The following is an 18,977-nucleotide window of genomic DNA, read 5'->3' as shown; positions in this document are numbered from 1 at the left end:
CAGAGGGGCCTGTTGAGAACTGCCAGAACACAGTCCATACACTGCCTAAGTGCACTCCTGCTGCTAAAATACATCTCAGCCCTAATGACCGGATCCCTCATTCTGACCCAAGCCTGATTAAGAGAGCAGGGAGACTCTGTACCAAACAGTGACATGTGATTTTAAGACGTTTTGACTACATTGTCTTTGTACACTGTTTGGAAAATAAGCATCAGTTGGTAGGAATTGGCTGACTCCTGGTCTGTACTGATAATGGCACTGGGTGTCTTTGGGGTATAAAGGAAGAAGGGGGCATGGCCTCAGTAAGAAGTAAAGGTGCCCCCGTGGAAGACGAGACTTGCAGGGCTTGGCCAGGCAAGCCGAGCATATTGTGGGACCACAGCCACTCAAAGTTGAGCTTATCTGCTTTTTCAACAAGTCCTTTGATACTGGACATTGCATCTCCACCTGTGAAGCTGAACATTATGTTGATCAAGGCGATCGCCAGGATACAACAGGATAATGTTTGTGAAACAGAGAGAGTATCTGCAAACTATTACTATCTTGACTACTATTATTCTTATTGTTGTTTTCCCATTTTTAACCTAGAATTAAAAATGGAGCCTGATTGACTACTCCCTGGCAAACAGTAGATGATGAGTAAATGTAAGTTGAATAATTTATTGAATGACTAAAAATAAATACAAGAATTTATGCAAAAGGGACTCAATGTTGATTATGATCAAAAGCTATTCACAAATAGTACTAAAAGCCAAAAGTGCCTTTGCTTCTTCACTGTAACAAAAGTACTACTCCTTACCACAGTCAACTGGCCCCTCTCAAGGACTTTGTTCACGCATCAAACCATTATTGCATATTACCACGTCTACAATCTAATTAATAATTTGGGTTTCAGCAAAGTTTTAAATGAGACAAAAGAACCCATTTAAATTCTCTAAGAGTTACAAGAATTTGATCAGGTTTCCACTTTTTGTTCGATCCCAGCCATTTGAGCACACAAAGCTGTCTATCTTTCTAGGGACGGAAAGAACTCATTGTTCATTGTAAGCAGACATCCGCCACAGGAATGTGCATATATCAGCATATTTAGTGGCAGGCATAGTCATTGCAATTTGACATCTCAGTCAAGTTTTTCTTGAGATCTGGCAAAAATAGAAGTATAGCAACCCCTCCTCCTCACCATTTCCAAGGAAAAGTGGCCCCACATTTTCAAAGTTCACCTTATATAGATGAACAAACTCACATAAAGGAGGAAACCAAAATCATACGATCACTGCGTGCATTTTTAAATCGATTGGTCCAAAAATTTCTGAATATTTAGACAGCACTCACTGACTAATAAGTTAGATAATTACTCATCTATCTACTAAAATTTTAGTCCAGAATTTGAGCACCTGTTTGCAGAATGAATGTCTGTTTCAATGTTCTGCCATGTTTCACATTTGAGGAAATCATGGATAGATAATGGATATCAGTTCATTTTTTTCTCTGTGTGTGTGTGTGTTTTCTATGCCAGTGGTAAAGTGGACTTATTTTAATGCATTTTAAAGGTAATTGATCATGGCAATGTTAGCCCATTGTGGATATAAATTTTGGAATAAAAAGAGGGCCATTGATGAGCCTGCCCTCCTCTATAGAGGCTGAATCATGCTTTCTTTATAGTTGTATCAACAAGCTCTAACTTAGTGCCTGACACATATTATATAGCTAAAATGTTATGTTTCATCAAATTCACATGAACTTAATATTTGGGCACAGTAGTGAATCTCTATGATATTTCCATATTTAAATTTTCTTCTTTTTCTCTTTTAGACAGACAGGGTCTCTGTTGCTCAGGCTGGAGTGCAGTGATGCAATCGTAGCTCACTGCAGCCTTGATCTCCTGGGCTCAAGCAATCAGCCTCAGCTTCCTGAGTAGCTGGGACTACAGGCAGGTGCCATCATACCTGGCTAACTTTTTAAATTTTTTTGTAGAGATGGGGTCTCACTATAATGCCCAGGCTGGTCTCAAACTCCTGGCCTCAAGTGATCCTACTGCCTCAGCCTCCCAAAGTGCTAGGACTACAAGCATGAGCCATTGTGCCAGGCCCATATTTAAATTTTTAATTAAAGAAAACTTTTAGAATGACTATATTGACCAATCCTTCCATTTTTGCTTTATTTTCTCTTATAATGAAATGCCGACGGCAGTGCCTGATACTTAGTAAGGCTGAAAAAGGTGAGTTGAATGCTTTCTAATAAAGTGATGAAAAAATGAATGTGTCCACCTACGTACGTGAACTGGGGTATATAGGAGAGCAAAGAGAGTTTTCACCATGTCTGTTTCAAATAAAGTTTTCTTATATAGAGAGGAAATGAAACACAGAGACAGGAAAAAAGACAGAGACAGAGGCAGGGAGAGTCTTGGAAACAAAGGAAAGAGAGAAGGCAGGGGAGGGTAAAACACTAAGCTTCACAGGGCAAAGAGAAAAGTGCGAGGCTGGCACCAAACAAAAGGTGTGGGTTTACAGAACACTCGTTGGACTAATATAAATGTAGGCTTCCATGTTGTCTGCTGAGGACTGGAACAGAGAACGGGGCACAGCCAAGTGTGCTTGCTGTGACCAGTCGCTCCTGCAGGAGAGACGGCGTTTTATGGCACAGCAAAATTCAGGACTTAGTTTTCCTGGTGGAGTAGAAGACGGGCACACGGCCTTCTGGGTCCCTGCTCGGATGACCACTAAGATGGGAAGAGAGATGCCCAGCTCCAGGCAGCTCTGTGAGTGTGTGAATCAAAGAAAGCTTTCACAGCCAACTCTATGAATCCACTAAGATTAATCGCATGGATTTGAGAACCTCCACTTCCCCTTCCCGCCATGCTGCCAGAGGTTAGACGACTCAAAATGCACACGGGACAAAGTTCTTTTAAAGCATCACGTTGCTGAGAAAAACAATACTTCAGTGTTACTATTATCATTTGGAAAACTGTGCTTCATTTATGGAGTATTGTTCAAGCTGGGAGAATGTGACTATGTAAATTACCTCAAGAAATGTGTGCCCCACACTAATGAGATGTAAAGAGACAGATTCTCACAATGTTCACATTTTGTTGGACTTTGATAGGATCAGTTTGTGAACAATTGTGAGTCACCTAAAACTGATTATAAAAGCCTGAAAGCTGAGCATTAGAAAGACTATACTGCTTTTCTTCCTCCGTTTTTAAGGAAACAAAGAGATTAGAGTTATTCAGGTTACATGAGCTTGCGATCTTCTCCATAGTAAGTAAAAGGAACTCCAGAGGTAATCAGAAGTCAAATGTCTCTACTCACATATATCCAATTACATGTGTTTTCATAAACACATACTTATTTGAATGTCTTCAGGTTGAAACGCATCAGTTTTACTTCCAGTAACGTATAAGTCATCATTAGGCACAAAGAAGACACATTTTCACAGAAGAATTTTGAGTTTATGTGTTGATGGAATCTTGTTTTGTGTTTTCCTGATATAAAGCCTTACTACTCCATTCTAGTGTTTCACAATAATATGTGGACTTGAGGCCAGGTTAAACAGCTTGGGAATGACTTCTAAGTCATTGATACACCAAACAGTATTGATGTTTTTTCCTTTGCTTTAAAGTTAATTAAAAGGACACAAGACATCAGCAGGCTGGTGGAAAATGATCTAGTGCCAAAGTAAGATTTGGGAATCTGACAAGTGAAAGATTATGATGACATGGAAAAAGTTTGTAATGGGACTGGATGTTTTAAAAAATCATTTTGGATGAAACTCTCCTCTCCTTTGTAAGTAAGAGTCTCTCTGTCATTTTTAAGGATGGATCAGTCAGCACTAAGCAGAGCTGAAGAAAAACACGGGATTAATAGTTCAGATGCTCAAGGTTTGCAATGTCCTGAATACTTGCAATTTCACTAGAAAGACTGTAAGAATGGCAGCATCCTCTAGTTGCGTATCTTGAGTGAAGGAGCAAACCTTCCTTTCTAAACACGAACCCCAACTCCCACCCCTGCCCGCACACATCACCATCCTGAACTGACTGGTGCACACTCAGGCTTCCTAGTCACAACCATGGCCTCCTGCCCACAGCAGTTCAAACTGGAGTACTGGCTTGCCAGTCCACAGGCATCCATGGGGCTCTCCAGTGGCCTCTGACACGGGTCCCTGCTGGCGGCTCACATGGGCCACGATGCATCTGGGGGAGATCATGGCCCAGGCTGCTGTCAGGTAGAGTCAGGATCTCCACACATTGATGGGTGCTCCATCTTAGAGAAATTCTTAGTGCCAAGCCCCTGGAGAGGAACCCAAGCCTTTTGCTTTCATGAACAAGTCATGCCCCTGTTTAATAGACACAGAGTTGGCCGGGCACAGTGGCTCACACCTGTAATCCCAGCACTTTGGGAGGCTGAGGCGGTTGGATCATGAGGTCAGGAGATCGAGACCATCCTGGCTAACATGGTGAAACTCCATCTCTACTAAAAATACAAAAAATTAGCCAGGCATGGTGGCAGGTGCCTGTAATCCCAGCTACTCGGGAAGCTGAGGCAGGCGAATCACTTGAACCTGGGAGGCAGAGGTTGCAGTGAGCCGAGATCGTGCCACTGCACTCCAGCCTGGGGACACAGCAAGACTCCGTCTCAAAAAAATAATAATAATAAAATAAACAAACACAGAGTTACCGTGGAGAGAGTGAGAGGACTGTTCCCGCGCACTGCAGGCCATGTGGCAGCCCTGGCTAACTTCAGTGAGGCTGTCACCTCCCACGAGAACATGCAGTGTCTTGTGCTTCTTGACACTGGGACCAGGAGGCTGCTGATGGCACAGGGACTTGTGGAAGCTCATGCTTCCCTGAACACAGATCATCCTATTTTACTCCTCCCAGAACTCAGGTGTGTGCATGTGGATAACAGAATCTCAGTTATCTGTTTTTCAAGGTATTATTTGTCACATTACGTGTTTATGTTACCAGAGAAAAGTTCCCTTTGAATGAAAATTTGTAAAAGTTTGTGCTGTTGTGGCATCTGGTAGATTATTATTGTAAAGCCATTTGTTAAACGAAAACATTCCTCGTGCTGGAATATTTCGCTGACAGATCCACGCCAGAAGGGTGTTCAGACTTGAGGCTTCATTGAATGGTTTCTCATCGCCTTGCTTATCACATAAGTTTTCACTGTTTAAGTTTTTGTTTTTCTATCGTGTCTCTTCAGAAAGGATATGATCCTGAGTATCAGGTCCAAATCCTCCCAGAATCTCCCACGTATGTGGTCCTCAGAGGCCCGTGATTGAGGCTCCTGGGAAATGTGTTCGTGCCAGTGGTTGGCAAATCAAGTGTTTCTGTGTTTATTTCAGCCCCAAATTAAAAGCCAGGCTTAATCAGAGAACAAACTGGTCCTCACAGCCGAGCTTCGTTAGGGCACTAGGGGGTGAGCAAGTTAAGGATGTTTTGTGGATGTTTGCTTCTCCTAGTTTCCTGCTAGAATTAACCCCAGCTGTGAAGCTGGCTTTCTTCTCGGGTCCTTGTTGCGTAACTAAGTGGCGTGGAGGCAGAGAATGAAGCGGATGTGAGCGAGAATGAAGGGCACAGGCATCCTCAATATCCCTTTTTGTGGCGGAGAGGGAGAGAGCAGAGTGGTTTTGCTTTACCAAAATTTGGAGCCCCTGTTTCTTTCCTCAGATGGCTCCCAAAGACATTCCCTTTACTTTCCTGGCCGTCTTCCCTCCTTGGGAGAGCAGAAGGAGGAGGGCAATGCTTCGTGCTGTAGAAAGGACACATTTGTTCTTCCTTGAGCAGTCCCTGGAACCTTCTGGAGTGAATGCCTTTGAGCATCATGAGTGGCACATGCAGCTGTTGGCACGGCCAAGGGGAGAGTGGAGAGAGGCGTGAAGCACTGGAATGGTAGGAATATTAAAACCTGTCTCTGGGGGGAAATAAGTATGAACTCCATGATCCATCTGCAGAATAGCAAGTATTTGGTGGGAATCTTGTGTACTGGTAATAGCAGATTTCTGCCGAATTTCGAAGCACTAACCCCAGGGCCTCCTCCTGGTGGGCCTGGGATGGGCCTGGCTTACGCGCCTGTGCAGGTGTCCCATCCACTTGAACTTCTGCCCCACACACGGTCCCCCGTCATGCCATCCTGTGGTTAGGAATGTTCAAATGCAATTTCATGATGCTTCCTACTTGAGCTGAGCAGGAAGAAACGACTCAGATCAGAAATCATTTTCAAAACCTCCAACGGTCACGACTTCACTGAGAAGCCTTGGAAGCAGAGACTCAGCGGAGCCATGGGTAAGGGTTGTGTGCGTTCTGCGTCACTAAGATGGGAAGTCCCCTGATACTTGCGTTGTTACTGGCCCGCCCTTGAAGCAGGGACGTTGCAGGTGGTTCCAATTGGCCCTGAAGGGTCCTCCAGCTTCCTGCAGAGACACCTGGGAAGGAGGTGTTGGCCCAGCTGCTGTTGGCACTGCCCTGGGACTAAAGCGAGTATCATTTGTTTTCTGTGCACCGGGGGCGTTGCCATGAGGAGCCTCTGGGGTGCTGGCCAGCCCTGCACACACCAGTGAGGCCAGGTGATGACCTGCCACAAAGAGGCAAGGCTCGCTCCTGACGCAGCGTGCTGTGTGGTGTCTCCAGGCCAAGGCCGCCCACCAGCTTCTCTTCACTAGAGGGATGCATGGTGCCCTGAGGCAGCAGGAGGCAGCACCCTTTCCTGAAGTGTCTCTCCTCCCTGTGTCCCCACTAACCCCGAGGTACCACGGACAGAGTCCCACACACCCCTTTCTCACTCTCACTCCCCCTCTGTCTTCTCCAGGAGTTAATGACATTAGCCAGACAGCATTTCTAGAAAAAAAACAAAACATCTGCTCCACTGCTGAAATACGAAGATGGATACTAATTACAAAGCTTCTGTTTATGTTTATTTATTGAATAAAAAGAAAACCTTCAAAATGGAAATAGTTGTCACTGTGAATCACTTTTTTTCTGTTAAAAAAAAATGATCTAAATGGGACTAGTGACCCTTTACCAAGAAGGCCAAGCATTGTTTAATAGAGAATCAGCCTCTTTGGAATCAATTTCTTCTTCCACTTGTTTTAAAAGGCACTCTTTCCTCTTGCCTCTTAAATAGCTTTTGTTTCAGGAGCAGTGACAGGAGGAAGTTTAGCTGCACCTCAGGTGACTTTTATAGCAAAGCTTCTCAACCACCCAGGGCTTCCATTTGACTGGCTCTGGCTTGGTTTATAGACACCTCCTTGAAAAATAGAATAAAATTGTCTATATTTTCTATATTTATCCTGCTGAGTTTTTAAAATGTAACTCTGCTTTTGAGTTGCTTGATTGTATGTATTTGGGTTGCCAGCCTTTGGAATCTCTCTCTCTCTCTGGCTTTATTATTCTCTCTCTTTCTCTGCCTCTCTCTCCTCCCCCCCTCCCCAACCTCTCTCTCTCTAGCTTTTTTATTCTCTCTCTTTCTCTGCCTTTATTCCTCTGCCTCTCTCCCTCTGTCTATCTCTCTCTGCTACCTCCCGTCCCCTCTCTCTCTGTCTGTGTCCTCCGTCTCTCTCTCTGTCCCTGTCCCTGTCTCTCTCTGCACCTCCTCTGCGCCCTCCCCTACCCCGCCGCCACGCTCTCCACATTGCCTTTGGGTTGGTTTTCCGTCCCCCATAATGCAAAGCGCTGATGCTCTGGGAGAATCTCTTGCAACAGCTGGGTGGCAGAAGAAGCTGTCTGGCTCTGTGGCCTCACAGCATAGAGTTTACTGAGTGGACAGCTCCCAGCAGAGGAAATGGTTCTCAGGAGACCTCTTGTTCCTGGTGTATTGCCCTTGTCCCGTGTCCCTGGCTTCAGTGCAGCATGAGACCAGTTTCCTCTGCCTGGAATGCCCTTCCTCATCCATCTCTTCCCACCAGATCATACTCGGGCTTCAGAGCTCTGCTCCTGGCTCCTCTGTCTCAGCTTCCTCTTTCCTGAGCTCCTATCACATCTGCTTCGAAGCCTCAGCATGCTTTAGTATCACAGACTGTGATCAGGAAAAGACGGATCATAGATTTCACACCATCCAGCATCTCTCCTAATTCAGGGATTCTCCGGAAATCTTTCCTGGTGTTCACCTGCTGATCCGGTCTCTGCCTGAATACCTAGATTGAAGGGGAGATCATCACCTAAAAAAAAAGAACATCACTTTTAAGTGCACGTTGTTGATCTCATTTATGCACACCGAATGCTTCTCTGTCCGGAATGTTAGCTTCTTGAGGACAGGGACTATTGTATAATATAATGTAATATAATGTCTTCTGCACTACCCTGCCCAAGGCTTTGCACACACTATTGATTTCAACAGATACTTAATTGATTTCTGCTACAAGATAAACAGTAAAATGAGCATCAGATGACACTTGAGTATTAATGGGCTGAATGTTTATTCCTAGTGACATGTGACTTAGATACCCTCAGCCTCCCCAGTGAAAAGAACAGGCAGAAAGTGAAGCAGATTTAACTTGGTTTTGGTCTCGTGTAGAATGAGGTAATTTCGACTTCGCCGTCTCCCTTTTCTTTCCTCCTTCCGTTCACGTCTCGAATGGCAATGCAGTCTCCAGCGTGTGTTCAGTGGCTTCAGCTGAGCCTTGCTGGGCTGCCTGGCCTCAGATGAACTGCATCAGGCATGGGCATCAGACGCGGCTTCTGGGTGATGCTGTGCTGAGCTCAAGTCAAAATTCATCTGATCTCAGTCCCTGCCAACTCTCTTCCCCCATTCTTTCTAAATTGAAACCATCCTAAGATATGCAACAAGGACAACCAGGCTTTTGTTGTGCTGGGGGCCTGGCATAAGCTGAGAGGATGCCAGGGGCTCCCCTTACCACAGGGCTCCCCTCGGATGGCCAGTTGCTTTCTAAGTCTAGTCAAGTGACTGGGGCACCACCCGTGAGTCACTCACCGTCACCTGTGCCCAACCATGCTTGTCTCTCGGCCGTTCTCATCTTCCTCATTCCTCAGGGTCTAAGCTGTCACTATAATTTAGTATTTTCCACTGACAGAAGAAGATATCTTATAGAACCCAGATTGTTTTTTTTTTTCCCCTCTTCCTCTTTACTGTTCTCTGTATTCATGCCACTACTTTTTAAAGCATGACCATCCAATTACACTGAAAGCGGGGGGCCCTGTCCTGCCCCCCATGCTGGTGACCGTTGCCTTCCCATGGCCGATGTGATCCAGAAGCGTCCCTCAGAGGCATGCCAAGCACGGAGCAGGCTGGCATTCTTGGAACTGGGCATGAACAAGCCTGAGTTCCCTCCAAGGATCTCGTCCCACATCTTTCCTTCTGCTTTGTGCATTTTCAAAACCGTCTGACTCCAGAGGAGCCGGAAGGAGGGAGGGGGCCGGTCTTGTGCCTAGGGGTTGGTGTCCACCTCCTGCCCCAGGCCGAGGGGCAGATGCTTCCCGGAAGGGCCAGGGCAGCCTCAGGCGGAAGCTTTGGCCCTGCACACCTAAGGGACACAGACACACCATCTTATACCAGTTACTACTTCCTTGAGGGTGTGTTTTGTTTCCCGGGGACCCCCTCAGGCCCCTCACCTGGAAGCCTTCGTCCTTCTAAGCTCCACCTTCTTAGCTCCGAAGGAAGCCCAGCTCCACCTGTGTAGGAGCAGTGCTCACCGTCACCCTCCACGCCCTGCTCCTGCAGACCTGCCTCTAACTGAGGGTGCTCTGTCCTCACAGGAGCACAGTCTGGGGGGGAATGGGGAATGAAGTCCTCTCTCTATCTGCAGTACCTGGGTGCTGGGGACAGAGCTCTGCAACCCTCACCCTTCCTTTTTCCTTAGTGCACTTGGCAGGCTCCCCTAAGAACACACAGGCATTTTCTTTCCCTCCTTGGTGCTGTTCTTGTTCTTTTTCTTATTCCTCAGCCCTTTGGATTACAGAAAAGACGGACACAGCTGCCATAGTAAATGCCCCATGAGGCCAGTGGCACCTGATGTCAATGGCGCTTTTGAGGCTTCACCTCCCGAAGCCACTAAGCTGGGATCCTCTGGCTCCTGGAGCTGCTAAGTTGGGATCCTCCAGCTCCGGATGCCTCTGGGGTGGCTGTCTTGGCCCTAAATCTAGAGCCTCTATTTTCTTGATCCTGCCTCTATGACTTCAGATTTACTCTGTAAGCAGAATTTGCAAATGAAACAGAAACATGCAAGACAGAGGAAAATGTTCTTTTGCAGAGTGTGTTTCAGGGAAAAGAGCGTGCCCTGGTTCCCTATCTCACCGATTTCCACAGATCCGTTCCTCTCCTATCCCACTCTCCTTATCCCAAATGTCTTTCTGATTGCTCTGTGTACAGTCTTGGGGTTAAAATAAATTAGGGAGAATAGTTTGTCAGATACAATTTATCCAATACGTCTGATTTCCTGGAAGCAAACTTGCTTGTGATGTCGGGATGTAGAACCACTTTGTCTGTTTTAAATTTACAAACATACACTTTGCTCTCTGTGTGATTCTAAGAGTGTGGCTTCGCGAGGCTGGGACCATGAGGGCCACACAGACGGCTGTGTCTGTGCGCCTGTCCCGGCAGGGCCCCAAGCTGAGCCCCGACAGGTTTGGGAGGCTGTAACCGTGTGCTGGCGAACCGCCTCTGGGTTTGCAGTGTCCTGTCCAGAAACCGTGTCACTGCTGAGGGCAACATGGAGTCCTTACATCCACAAGAAAATAAAAGATAGCAAAGGAAATCAAAGTGGGGGATTTTCCCAACCTTTCTTTCCATAGCCAAGCGTTACGTCTTTTGTGCATTTCGCAAGGACCTTTTCTCCAGTTTCAGGTTTGTTTTCATGTAAGGTTTGGGAGTAGAATTGCTATCCCAAACCAAGGAGGCAGCAGGCCAGCCTGAGCAGCACTGACTCAGCTTCAGGAGAGGCTGTGCAGCGCAGCCTTCAGTCTTTCCTAAGCCACTGTCCCCAGAGCTGCAGGCCCCTGCACCTGCCCCCAGTCACTCTGCAGGAATTCTCACATCTGAGGACAGCAGAGCTTCTACCTGCCCTGCTCGCTGCCCCTTTTGCCTGGGAAGATTCCTTCCCACTGCACACCAACAGAGGGAAGCAGAGCCCACACAGCTGAGGCTCGGGCTCAGAGACCAGTGCCCTGGATGGGCAGCCCCACCCGCTCCTTTCAGCCCGGGGCACAGCCACCCGCCCCACCCTGCACCTGCGGGCTATCGAGCCCTTCTCTGCACTCTTAGAATCACACTCTCACATCTCGTGAGATGCTCCGGAGAAAGCCAGGCTGCGAATAGAAATACTAAAAATTATCAAATACTCTGTGAGACAGTGACTTTTAGATTCTTTTCAGACCTGGTCATGTGGGCTCTTCTAGTGCAAGAGCTGGTGCCTGGGGGCACAGGGTGCATGGGTCGGGGAGCCAGGCTGGCTCGGCGGCTGCACGTGGCAATGAAGGCTGCTGTCCACCTGCAATGGCACCCAGCCTCCGCGGCGCAGAACCCGACCTTGCACACAGGCCGGGGCACTGGGACTCAGAACCCGTCACGCACCCGTCTCCTCAGAACAGAGCAGCTTCCTCTTGTTTGTCCCGTTAGCAAATATGCCGCTTTTGATTTTCACCTTCCAGTTTGTGTGATGAGCTTCCTCAGGACAAAGACCGGAACACTTTCCTGTTGGTCAGTCTCCTGCCTCCCATCCCCAAGAGTCACCTCTTCCATTTCCGCGGGGAGTAAATGCCTGTAGATTAAATCTTCTGAAGTCATGGGCATGGGGCTTCAGTTCCAGCTCCAACCTGTAAAATCATGGGCTTATCTAGATAATTGTCCTGAACCCAGAACATGTTCATTTTATATCATAAAGAGATTTAAGCTCAAATCACAAATCACTGATTTTATAGTCGGGAGGCAGGAAGGCTGCACCGTGGCCTTGTAGCTAAAACCCAGAATCACAACCCTTTTTTTCTGATTTTTTTCATCATTCTCGCTTCTTACCCTTCTTCTGTGCCTTGTCTCAGGGTTCTCAGCCTAGGAGAGTTTCATGTGGCTCTGGGTTCTTCCTGAAGTAAAAGCATAATTTGTACTGAGTTTCATTTTTTGCCTAGCCTTCTCCTTACATAATCTCAATTGATTTTTATAACGGCCCTAGAAGGCAAGTGGGCTGGTGTTGTCAATGTTTTATCTTTTTCCTCTTTGTCTAATGGAGGAAGTGGTTGTGCTGTGAAGTTCATACAGCTAAGAACTAGCAGAATAGTAATTTAAATCTGGACATTCTTTTGCTAGTTCTGGGCATTTCTTTTGAGCCAGTGTTTCTCAGCCCTGGCTGCATATCAGGATGACCAGGGGGCCTTCAAAAAACTACTGATGCCTGAGCCTCACCCCGGACCCATTGGATCACTGTCTGCAGGCAGGGGTCAGTGCTTTTTCAGAGGCCCCAGGTAACTGGAATATGCAACCAGGTCCAGGAACCGCATCTTTAAACCATGTTCTTTTCCTGCCTCTATGTCAGAGCATGTGGGTGTGTGTGGACTGGGAGTATGGACACTAACAAAATGCTGTCATTTTAGCCTGTAGTTCTTCCACTTGGCTGGCACATGTGATGAGCAATTAAGTTTTAATGACTCTCTTCATTGTTATCTTTATGCCCACACCAGTGTTGTGTTTCCTTAAAATGTAAGTCCTTTAATTATACAAACTGCACGAGTATAACATGTTCTTGCTATTACATAGCATGTGATAAAGCACACAGCACCCTAGCCTTCGAGATGAGGTCACCGAGCGACTTCAGACTTGCACGAATAAAGAACCTTTTTAAAAACGAAAGCAGACAAAGGCCTCACTCCTGAGATGGAAGTGGAAGCCAGGGCTCTGGGCCTTTTCCACCTCCCTCTCCTTGCAGATAAACACTTGCTCCATCAGAGGCTGGGGGTGACCATAGGGCCCTCAGATATACAGAGCACAGTTCCAAGACAAGGTTCTAGATGTGAAACTAGAAATTCTGACTTTCTCTACGGCTTCTCTGCCCGTGTCCTGCAATTTGTGGCTGTGTGGCTGACATCATGAGCTCGTGTGGCAGCGTTGTGATGCCGAGTTGCCAAGGCCAGTGTCAGAACGTAAATACTCTGACTCCCACTGGGGATCCCAGCCCTGCTATGGGGAGGTCTTCCCCAGGGAGCACATTTCCTCTCAACACACACTCCTCTCCTTCCTCCACCTCCTGGGATCTGCCTCCCGGGAACCTGCCCTTGCTGTCAGGGCTGAAGTGAAGCCCTGTTTATACCGTGACACAGGTGAGCTGGAGTTTGGGGATTTTTGACTGTGGCTATTAACTGGATCCACATCTAAATCACTTAAAATAATCTCTTCAGACAATACTAAGAAACTCACCTAATGTCTCAGATATCAAATGCTTTGAAGTATCAGTCATGCACTTACCCCATTTAGAGAGGATTTTGGTTCTATTCCACTTAGCCTGTTTTTATTCCATGGGTGGTACCAGTGAGGGGGAGTTACATTTGTTTGCAGAACATCAAGCAGTGGTACAAGGGCTCTTCTTATTTCAGTCTTATGGAAGGAAGACTGTTCAAGTTAACACAGCAATTGGCAGGTTGTTATGTGTTTCCATTATTGTTATCATAGGCTGTTGCTCTATGCTTACATATTTGCAGATTTTTTTATGTAAGCCCAACTTTTCTATAAGGTATTTGTAAAAATTAGCTCACTATATGAAACTAGACAGGCCCAAAAAAATGATAATCAGCTAATTAAAAATTGTTTTTAATTAAGAGTATGAACCACTATACTACTACCATGCTTGAAGTATGGGGTAAAATAGTAAAAGCCTAAAAATTGTAAATAAGTAAGCTTGAGTGCATTTAAATAAAGCTTTTTGGCCAACATGCAATAAAGCTTCAAAGTATATGGCAGTGTGATTAACAGAGGATAGTCCCACCTTAGCCAGACAGGGCCACCTATTGGGATTTTCTCAGGGTTAAGAGACAGGCATCACCCTCTGTGGTCTTCAGTCTTACTCTGCCATCAGCGGAAATTTCTGTCTGCCCAGACAAGTGTCATCATGGGCTCTGTTTGGTGATAAGGAATCTTGACCTACCGCTAACATCATGAGCCACAGAAGCCTGGAGAAAAGCTACTTAATATGCAAGCCTGTGGCTTATATTGAAGGGTAGAACATTTTTAAAACGATAATTATCTTGGAGAAAATAACTTTTATTATTAAGTAGCTTTGAGTTAAGATGCTATCGAAGAATATAAGCCTGGCATTCCTGAGACTGAACTGAATGAGTTCTATTGTTCTCTAGCAAGGAGGTGTTCAAGCTGAACCTGTGTGTGTGGCTCTAGTCTGATAAAAATCCAAAGTGTAACTCATTGTAAAATTAACCTGATAACTGATAGTCTAGATCAGCACTGTCTAGTATCAATATAATGCAAGTGGAAGAATTACATATGTGATATTACATTGTCCAGTAAATGTTAAACATAATTTAAAGAACCAGATGGAATTAATTTTAATAATATAGCTATCTAACCTAAATATTATAATATCAACAAGCAATTCATACATAATTATTAATGAGACGTTTTATATTGTTTCCATGCTGTGATCAAATCTTGTGTGTATTTTACATTTATGGCACATTTCCAGGTAAACTGCACACAAGGCTGGTGCATGCCCTGCTCTTCTCATGGGTGTGGAGGACCCAGATAATGAGAAACACTTCGCCCAATTCTTCCCAATACTTTGCTCTGTCTAGGCATATGATGGTCTAATTTTTAAAAAGTTCATTTTAATTGCATTGAGGTTTGAGTGTGGTATTTGAGAGTGCTTGCTGAGAAATTAGATGGTCAGGATTCCAATCAAACCCTACTATTGACAAACTAGGTGATGTTAGGCTAGTGACGTACCTTCCCAGGGCCTCATTTCTGTGATCTGTGAAACTGATGTTGTCATGTATCTACCTGGTCGTGAGAATTAAATGACAATTCATATTTAGTACTTAGCACATAGTCTGTATGTTTAGGTCATTAAAAATATATCTTCCCTATCTCTAGAAATGAACTATAGGGTGTCAGCAAATGAGACCAGATGATCTATCTAGGGATAAATCTGATGTCTGTTTGAAGAAGCCAAAAAAGGGGACAAGTAAATATTCTAGAATGATCTATGTACCCCACCAGAGAGTTCTTAATGTCAGCCCTTGTGTTTAGCTATTACTCTATTTAAATCTCCAGTAGGTTAAATTCCAAATTTCAGAATGAGCTGTAGAGTTAGTCAGGCTTAATAGAGTTTGAGTTTCATTGCTATTACAATTTCCACAGAAAGGCGAGTGCTTGTCTTCTGCCAAAAATGTGGTGATATCCACACAGAAATAACTACAACTTTATCTAAAAGACTATGTGAAATAACTATTAATTAACTAGAATATCCATATGAATTTAAAAGACCCAGCTCTTACTGAGAAATAAAGCTGGATTTCAGAGGTCAAAAGGAGACTCTTAAAGATGATCTAATCCATTATCCTCATTTTACAAATGAGAAAGTCACTCTGTGCTCCTGAAATTGCCACTTTCCCATCTTCAGTAAACACAGTATTTATATTTTTTCAATGATTTATTTTTTTAAAAAGACTGGGACTGACTCATGCTAGTTAATTTTCTGTAAATCACTTACTTTGAAGTATTTGAACAGGTCTTACGTCCAGAATTTTGCACCAGAATGCTGGTGATGCTTAACAAAATGTTAAAAAGATGATGGTCCTGACGTTAAATAACTTTGTACAGTCAGTTTTTTCAACACTTAAAAATTTAATACCTAAAGTCTTATAAGCTACTTGAGGATTATCTGAATTTTTAAAAAGGATTTTTTTTTGTTTTTTTGTTTCTCTTCTTCTTTTTTTTAGATGGAGTTTCGCTCTTGTTGCCCAGGTTGGAGTGCAAAGGCACAATCTCCGCTCACTGCAACCTCTGCCTCCCAGATTCAAGTGATTCTCCTGCCTCAGCATCCGGAGTATCTGGGATTACAGGCATCACCACCACGCCTGGCTAATTTTCCATTTTTAGCAGAGACGGGGTTTCTCCATGTTGGTCAGGCTGGTCTCAAACTCCCAACCTCAGGTGATCCGCCCACCTCGGCCTCAAAGCAATGGCAATTTTAGATGAAATCTATGTGTGTGTGTGTATGTGTGTGTGTGTGTGTATCTGTGTCTCCCTCTCTTAGGTGATGATAACAGAATGGGAAATAGAACTTAGTGACATTGCTTTGACACTAAGTCTCTTCCACTCCCTGCCTTCGGGATTTTGCGCACCCTTCCCGCCTTCTGCAGGTGGCCTTCCAAGTGCAGGTGCGTGGGGAGGGAAGCCTGCCATGGCCTGGCGTAGTTCTCCAAAGCCAATGCCTGGCACTTTAGGTAGATGTGTTGCTGGCACTCTTGGCCACAGATGATCTCTCCTGCTGTGCCCAAGCGTAGCAAACTATGTGGGGCCACTTAAACCCATTAGACCATTTATTCTTGACTCACAATCGGCAAGCACACTTTAACCCGAGTAGAAACTAAATTTATCGTCATTTTCAGTCGTAAAGTAAAATCCCAAGACCAGACATTCTCATAAAAGTTTTCTAATGGGTTCTATGTTTTATTTTTTTCAATTTGTTAGAAATCATTGGAAACTTGATATCTGCATTACTTCTTTTAAAAGCGTACATATATTTCATTTGATTTTAAATGATCTAAGATGCTCTCCACATTTTAGTAATGAATGACATTGTCCTGGGAGAGTCATCAATTCCATCTGCAAAAGAGAAAGTTTCTGTGTGTGAGCCAAAGCATGTCACAAATGCTAAATGTTTCCTTTTAGAAGAATGAAGAACAGGCCAGGCACAGTAATCCCACACCTGTAATCCCAGCACTTTGAGAGGTCGAGGCGGGTGGATCACGAGGTCAGGAGTTCGAGACCAGCCTGACCAACATGGTGAAACCCCATCTCTACTAAAAATACAAAAATTAGCCGGATGTGGTGGCATGTGCCTGTAGTCCCAGCTACTCATGAGGCTGAGGCAGGAGTATCACTCGAATCTGGGAGGCAGAGGTTGCAGTGAGATGATATCACGCCACTGCACTCCAGCCTGGGTGACAGAGTGAGAGTCCGTCTTAAAAAAAAAAGAAGAAGAAGAAGGAGAATGAAGAAAGAACAAAGAATTGGAGTACTGGAGGGCCTAAGAAACTGGAGGTCAGCCTGGAGCAGCAGAAAGCACCCTTGAGTTGGGAAGAGCTGGTTTTGAACCCCTGCTAGGCAGGCTCCAGCTCTGTGTCTCCAGGAGTTAGGCAGCATCTTGAACCCACGTGCAGGGAAATAATAATGCCAACTTTGAGGATTAAGAGAGATACTGAACCTGCAGCGTCTGACCTAGCGTGTAGCTTCTCAGCTAGATAGTCAGTAATGGGAGTGGTTGACACGTGTGCTGCTCTTACCATGAAGATCCCTGCTCCTCTCTCATCAGGAACGTGTCACAAAACAGAAAGTATGGCTTCTAGGCAGGATTGGGAAGACCCAGAAAGGGGAGGGCATTCCAGGTAGAGGTAAAGAAATATGCAAAGTTGAAAGTATAGAAGAATTTCATGTTTCATTTTTCCTCCCACAGAACTGCTAAAATTGGAATGAATATGGTTAGTGGGTAGAAAAAGTTGAATTAATGTACCAAAGGAATTATTGTCCTTTTCTTCCACCACCCCAGTTTTCCATGTGAACCTAGAAAATAGGAAATACGGGAAACTTCCTGGTCTGCGCATGGTTCTTTACTTCTATTTTTTAAACACCTATTGTTTTTCATTGTGGCATTAGTCCTGATATGGCCTTAGATAGGTAAGCTGTGTTTGAGGTCCTTATTGAATTTGCATACGTTGCCATAATGCAATTCGCGGTGCACCCCTAAGTCCAGAACCTTCTCTTGCAACTTCAATCACTGCCTGACAAGCAGCCTTTTGGGCCTGGAGCTCACCTCCAGCTCATCTCCCTGGGTTAGGACTCTTTGTAGGGAGGACTGAGACTTAGGAACTCTCTCAAGTTTCACACAACTGACTTTGTTGTTTCATTTTTATTAAAGGACAGACCTTTATTTTAAAAGAAGTACAAATTTGGCCGGGTGTGGTGGCTGTTGCCTGTAATCCTAGTACTTTGGGAGGCTGAGGTGGGCAGATTATGAGGTCAGAAGATCAAGACCACCCTGGCCCCTGGCCAACATGGCACATGGTGAAACCCCATCTCCACTAAAATACAAAAAATTAGCGGGGTGTGCTGGCCCATGCCCGTAGTCCCAGCTACTCGAGAGACTGAGGTAGGAGAATCGCTTGAATCCAGGAGGCAGAAGTTCCAGTGAACCAAGATGCTGCCACTGCACTCCAGCCTGGCGACACAGCAAGACTCCATCTCAAAACAAAAAAAAGAATTACAACTTTGAGGAGAAACAGTAGGAGTGTATCTAACTTATCTAAGGCCACTCCTTAGATAAATTTCAGCAAGTGTGGCTCTACGTGTGTGTAGGGCCTTCAATACTTTAATGAGACTAGCCCAAGATGTAGGGAAACTATCCATTCCCATTAACTCAGGAGAAAAGAGTCTCAGTTCCATTTACCGTTTCTTCCTCCTCTCTTACATGCAGGGCGGGTCATGCGGAGGCTGTAGCCAAGGACGAGGTGTGTGCGGCTGTTGCCTGGACCTTTGTCCAATCCACGTCGACATTTGAGGAATCATAGCGTGTGGTATGTGAACTGCAATGGGACTTCACCACTGTATTAGGAATGTAAAGGAGGTACCTGAAAACAAACAGAACTCACAAGGCAATGACTGATACAGAATTCGGGCAATTGGGTTCTTTTGTACCAGTTATTTCTTGCTGTTTTTAATGCTTACATGCTTCCGTTGTATGCCCTTATCTAGTCAATTACATATACTTGTTAAATTCATACATCAACTATTGCTTTTTCTTATATCCTT

At 45.0% G+C, this 18,977-nt stretch overlaps 1 protein-coding gene across 22 annotated transcripts in view; it reads left to right on the top strand.

Moving 5' to 3' along the window:
* MYT1L (myelin transcription factor 1 like) overlaps positions 1 to 18,977 on the top strand; it is a 529,284-nt gene that overhangs the window by 27,395 nt on the left and 482,912 nt on the right. For 21 of the 22 annotated variants that reach the window (XM_073022747.1, XM_073022736.1, XM_038006505.2 and 18 more), the window contains one exon: positions 18,643 to 18,742. The gene's annotated coding sequence lies outside the window, so the exon portion shown is untranslated. Of the gene's footprint in view, positions 1 to 4,929; positions 6,284 to 18,642; positions 18,743 to 18,977 lie in introns of those variants that run through there. The other variant, XM_073022738.1, reaches the window with a different exon arrangement.

This window comes from Chlorocebus sabaeus, chromosome 14 (assembly GCF_047675955.1).
Source record: "Chlorocebus sabaeus isolate Y175 chromosome 14, mChlSab1.0.hap1, whole genome shotgun sequence".
NCBI classification, from domain to species: Eukaryota; Metazoa; Chordata; class Mammalia; order Primates; family Cercopithecidae; genus Chlorocebus; species Chlorocebus sabaeus.
This window is presented reverse-complemented; position numbering and strand designations above follow the sequence as displayed.